The following is a 6,000-nucleotide window of genomic DNA, read 5'->3' as shown; positions in this document are numbered from 1 at the left end:
CTCTTGTTCTAATTGGAGCTCTGCAGAGCCCATCCTAAACACAACACCATCCAATGCCTTGTCTGGCCTTGTCCAGAACCTGTAGTCTACTAGAGCCGTCAGTTGGAACAGAACTATAGCCTATCATTATTAGTCTAATTTATCAAATTTGTATAGTGCCCATCATAAAAAACACACACCACAGGGCAGTTCCCAACATAGGTCTTTCTATTCTAGCACATTTCAGCTGGGTGTACTGCAACAAACTTAGACACTGCCCTTTTAAGTCTCTCGTGGAAGTATCTCACCATTCTGATCCCCTCTAGGCCTCCAGGCTCCAGCATACCGATGGTGGCTGTCATAGTCTCATTACGAGCAACAACAAGCAAGTTCAGGGGAGTGGGAGGCCAGCCAGCCAACCAACCAACATAGTTTCTAAGGTGCACTTACCTGTAGGCAGAGTCTGTATCCAAAGTCAGGTCCAGTCCTAGGGTCAGGCGAACAGCAATTCACGTAGTCAGAAGGTCAGAAGGGGGCATGGAATCCAAAGGCCAAGAGGAGCAAGAAGCAGCACGGTCAGGCAGGGAAAGACAAATGATGTTTCCAGCAGTAGACTGAGATGGAAGCTCTGTTGAGAAAGCTGAACCCAGCTGGTTCTAATCAGTACCTTCTCCTCTGTGTTCTTGCAGGCTGATTGGCTGCAGCTGGAGTAGCTCTGCCTTCTCCCTCTTCAGGTGAAGCTGACTCCTGGACCATAACAATGACTGGAATAGAAGTGGAGGGGAGAGCTCAATAGACTTCCTTCACATACAGCTTTGCTTTTGTTCAGCTCATCAAAAGAAAGGTTTGAAATGTAGCTTGAAGTCACATAAGCAAAATTCTCACACAGCTCATGCTTTAAATAAGGTTATGGGCAAGATCCAGCAAGAGTTAGGCCCGTTAAGACAGCTGTTCCTGGTGCTAGTGGGGAACTTCCACACCCCACCCCAACATGCACTGGAGAGCACCCTCCTTGCCTTCAAATTTTGCATGCACACATGTTTGAAGAAATGGCAACGGGACTCAATTTCACCAAAAGTGTTCCTATGAGGAGTTTCCTCTCAACACAGTCAGGAGTCATAGTCCCCCAACTTGTGCCTTTAAGATATTTCGGACTACTGTATGTTCCCTACAACACCATAACTGTTAGCTATGATGGCTGGGGCTGCTGAGAGTTATAGTGCAAAAAATCTGGAGGGCACCACGTTGGAGAATCTTGGTCTAGATAGAGAAATCATTTCCAGAAGATCCAGAGCACAGAAACTAGATGAGATTCTTGTGTGTAGCATATACTTTGAAGTTTTGTATATGATGTTGTCTATTTTCCAATTTAAAATAAACTCTCTCAAGCTGTTGATCATCAAAATTTTATTTTCTTGGAACTTGGAATGGATGGTTTGATGGATCAATTCTGATTAACGGTGGCAAGGTATTTCATATACAAGCCAGGATTGATTTTCCTTGGTTTATTTTGCTTATTACATGAATTTGATCACTCTTCATCTATCTGCTTTGCAGGTAGAAGGATATTAAAGCAGTCTGGTGGCGCACGATTAATTCAAGAGCAATAAAAAGCCGCAATTTTAAATCTAGCCATGGAATTATTGTGGGATTAAAACAGTATCAAAGTGTTGTCATGTACTGAAACAGTTTAAAGGAGAGAAAGGCGAAGCTAGCAAAAAGGCATCTACTAAGGAGAACATTATTTGATGAAAATGTAGAAACGTGGGAAGCTATGTTATAGCAAGTCAGACCATTGGTCCAACTCTGTCAATATTGTCTACACTGACTTGCAGCAGGCCTTTAAGGTTACAAGCACAAGATATATGTCCTCCTAACTTGCATGCATGATAGCAGCTGGCAGTTTGAGCTGGGTCTGTGTGTATACAACACTGCCGGCCCCATATAAATGTTGAATAGCAGTCGATATAACACTTGCCAGCAGTGCGCATACCCAGGGGGGAAATGGTGCTATAATTCTTAAACAGAGAGAAAATAAAAGGGGCACAGTTGCATCCATGCTTTGTTATTTACACATTCCTTGACATTTCCTCCAGCGAACACCCTTAGAGTCCCGGCAGGTAATTTTGCCATATTGTATCTCTTTCACTTATGGACAGCATCCAGGGCCAATGAAAATAATTAATGGCCAAGCGACATGACTGGAGTCAAAGAAAGCACTTTAAATATACTGCCGTGCCACAGTCAACATTATTTCTTCAAGATTTAACTACCACTCTGCATTCAAACAGAATGTAGCTGGGACTGAACTACATGATATTCTGGCTCTAAATGTAGCAAACAGCTGAAATCACCTATGTGAATTGGCTTCTTTCCTTTGAATGTGCAGCCAATGTAGCATCTATTGCATGTGCTCCTTTGTAATATCCCAAACTTGACCTTCAAAGACCTGGTCACACACACACACACACACACACACACACACACACACACACACACACAGCTAAGGCAAAACTTGGCTTAGTGAGAATGTGTGAGTCCAACCCCAAGAAGTCACAAACTGTAAGCACACTTTGTTCTTGGATTACAGAACATGGGTTGTCCAGAGCAGTGTTTCTCAACCAGTGTGCCTCCAGATGTTTTGGGACTACAACTCCCATCATTCCTGACCACTGGTCTTGCTAGCTAGGGATGATGGGAGTTGTAGTCCCAAAACATCTGGAGGCACACTGGTTGAGAAACACTGGTCCAGAGAGCTACATATGTTTTTAACAAAGCGGTTGAGTTGCACACCCCCTGGTTTATAGCAAGACGCTGTAGGACCATTTCATGGAGATGTTGATTGTTAATAAAATGCCAATGGGGGCTACCAATGAGGTCCAGCGCCGAGGGCCTTCTGGCAGCTCCCTCACTGCGAGAAGTGAGGTTACAGGGAACCAGGCAGAGGACCTTCTCGGTAGTGGTGCCCGCCCTGTGGAACGCCCTCCCATCAGATGTCACGGGAATAAACAACTATCTGACTTTTGGAAGGCATCTGAAGGGAGCCCTGTTCAGGGAAGGTTTTTTTTAATATTTTTATTTATTTGTTTCAAAAAAAAGTGAAAGAAAGAAAGCATACATTAAAAAAAATAGTACAAAATCAAAATATTGAGATTGCTCTGAATCTCCTGACATCCCCCATCCCATCGATGGGTCCTTTTGATTCTATTTTCAACTGCATATCAATGGGGAAGTTTTCAATGTTTGATGCTGCTTTATTGTATATTTAATATTCTGTTGTGATCTGCCCAGAGTGACTGGGGCTATATTATTATTATTATTATTATTATTATTATTATTATTATTATTATTATTATTATTGGCATTTTTACATGTCCTCCAAAGGATAGTTCACAACAATAAACCATTTGGGTTGCAATCCTCACGCACAGCTGGGCTGCTGAAATCACTTTGAGCCCAATGGGATTTATTCAGACTTGAATGTGGCCTTGGGATTTAAGATGCCACAAGACTCTACCTTGTACCTTTCTGAATTTACAGTTCTGCTAGCCTTGCAGATGATAGCTGGCTGTGTATACAAACACAGGCAGTGATGTGTATGTTTTTGAGAGTACTGAATTCCTGTTTACTCAGCTAGCTTCTCTCAAGGGTATTTCTGTATATTTCCTTTCTATATTGCTGAAGCAAGTTGACAAGCTGTAACATGCCCTCTTTTGTTTCCTTCCCTTCACAGTCAGGGTGGACATCCTCATATATACTAACAGTGAACACATTCTCTCTATGTGGTTTCCTGCAACCCAAGCAAGGATACACAGCAGGGAGATATCAGTAGGCTTGGGAGAACCCCAAGTTTTGAAGAAGTACAACAAAATATTTAGCAATAATGGGGGTGAGGGGAATCAACCAATGACCACTGAGCATGCTCAGTGGGCACAGAATGCTGATTGGCTGGGAGGGGTGGAAAACTGGGAGGAGGTGAATGTAACAGAGCATCCTGGAAGATCGCAATGAGAGCTGGTTGGAACTCTGAACAGGAGCATCCACATGACAACATTTTCTTGCAGGTCCCTCTTATCCCCAGCAGCGAAATAAAGCCCCCAAGAGCAGATTTGTGGTGATAAGAGTACCTCCCCACATTTATAAAGCTCTGTGCTTCCCTCCAAAGGCACTCTCTGTTTGCCATTTAGGATAATGGCTGTGATGGTGAGTTGCACAACCAATAATTTCCCTTAAATAGACAGCAATCTCTTCTGCTCCTCCACCTAGCCATCACCCCACTCCTTTCCCAGCTGACTATGGCCGTGCACATGCCATACATTTAAAACACAATTCCTCCCACAAAGAATCATGGGAACTATAGTTTACGTCTCACAGAGGTAAAATTCTCAGCACCCTTATCAAGTGACAGTTCTGGTTTGGCTTTTTGGTTTTGAAAAAAGAGGGGTGTGTTAAAAGGCATGGTGTGTATACGTTCTATGACTGGTGTATGTACTGTATGTAGCCTTGGCTTCCAGATGGTCCAAGTGACCTGAGGATTGAATGTACTCCCTGGATGCTAGAATTTGAAAAAAGTTGGTTTCAGCCCTTCCCCAACCCCATGTTTGCAATGCATGATCTTAGAAGGCCCCAGGTTCTATTCCTGGTATCTCTAGTTTAAAAGATCGTGTATGATCTGATGGGAAATATTTCTTCTTTAAACCCTTTTGGGTGCTCTACTGCCCCTAGTCCTACAGGACCCTCATAAAAGTGTGTGGTCCAAACTAGTGCACCAAAAACTCATTTCCTGCGGACTCCATCCACATCAACTCCTTATGATGGGCCTTACCAATGCACAAAAGGCTAATTGGACAGTGCCTAAAGGACCTTGAGCAACAGAACATCACAAAGAAATCCTGCCCTTGGTTTGCCTTCTTTTCCCCCTCCCAGCTGGAACCCCTATCACACTATCTGTATAAATGAACCATCTCTAAATTCAGACGTGCTTTCACTTTAGCCAGATTGGATGTGTTGCCCTCTGCCGTACTCGAGGGCAGATTTCAAAAGATTCCAGTGGGAAAACGACTCTACCCCTGTGGAATCGGCAACATGGAAACAGTGGCTCACATCCTTCTGTCATGTCCCCTCTATAAAGACTTGTGGCTCGATCTCATTACACCACTACTCATAACTATCCCAGGCCGCCCAATTGAGGCCACATTGTTCTTTCTTCTATTGCAGGCATCCCCAAACTTAAGCCATCCAGATGTTTTGGACTACAATTCCCATCTTCCCTGACCACTGGTCCTGTTAGCTAGGGATCATGGGAGTTGTAGGCCAAAACATCTGGAGGGCCGCATTTTGTGGATGCCTGTTCTATTAGATCAAAATGACCTGAGAACAACACAAGTTGCCAGATTCATCGAGGGTGCAATGAGACTAAGGGCTATGTTTTAAATGATAATCATAGTCATATGACTGATCCTTTTATCCATGTTGTTTTTAATTGTATATTGTGTGTATTCTATGCAAATAAAGCTTATTGATTGAGCTGATTGAGCTGACCCTGTTGGGTGCTGCTATCCAGTCTGACGAGACAATACTAAGCTACATGGATCAATGTTCTGACCTGGTATATGGAAGGTTCCTATGAAGAACTATGCCATAGGTAGAGACATTCAGATTCTGGGGTCTGGAACTTGTGGTTCTACGGAAATTGGTGGACTCCATCTTCTGTCAGCTAGCATGGACAATGAACTGGGATGATGAGAGCATACTACACTCTTGAGATGTGGATCTCAAAATAAGCATAGGGTGATGAAGGGTCGCTAGAAATGTAAGCATTTTTTACTGGTCTTCTATCTAGTTTAAACTTTAACACTGGAATTCTCAGCATGTTCAATGATACTGAACCCCAAATGAGTGTGCCGAGACTTCCTGCAAAGAAAAGGCCACAGTACTGTATTGTTTATCTTAGCACTCTTCTATATTAGCAAGTGAAGCTTGCAGAAGATTATTATTGGAAACAGTTTCGATTTTCAGAGT

At 43.1% G+C, this 6,000-nt stretch overlaps 1 long non-coding RNA gene across 2 annotated transcripts in view; it reads right to left on the bottom strand.

Moving 5' to 3' along the window:
- Window positions 1-429: 429 nt before the first annotated feature.
- Window positions 430-6,000, bottom strand: part of LOC118090440 (uncharacterized) — a 225,923-nt gene continuing 220,352 nt past the window's right edge. For both annotated transcript variants that reach the window (XR_015951338.1, XR_015951337.1), the window contains one exon: window positions 430-743. This is a non-coding gene — a long non-coding RNA (uncharacterized LOC118090440). The remainder of the gene's footprint in view (window positions 744-6,000) is intronic.

Source organism: Zootoca vivipara, chromosome 8 (assembly GCF_965207765.1).
Source record: "Zootoca vivipara chromosome 8, rZooViv2.hap1.1, whole genome shotgun sequence".
NCBI lineage: Eukaryota > Metazoa > Chordata > Lepidosauria > Squamata > Lacertidae > Zootoca > Zootoca vivipara.
This window is presented reverse-complemented; position numbering and strand designations above follow the sequence as displayed.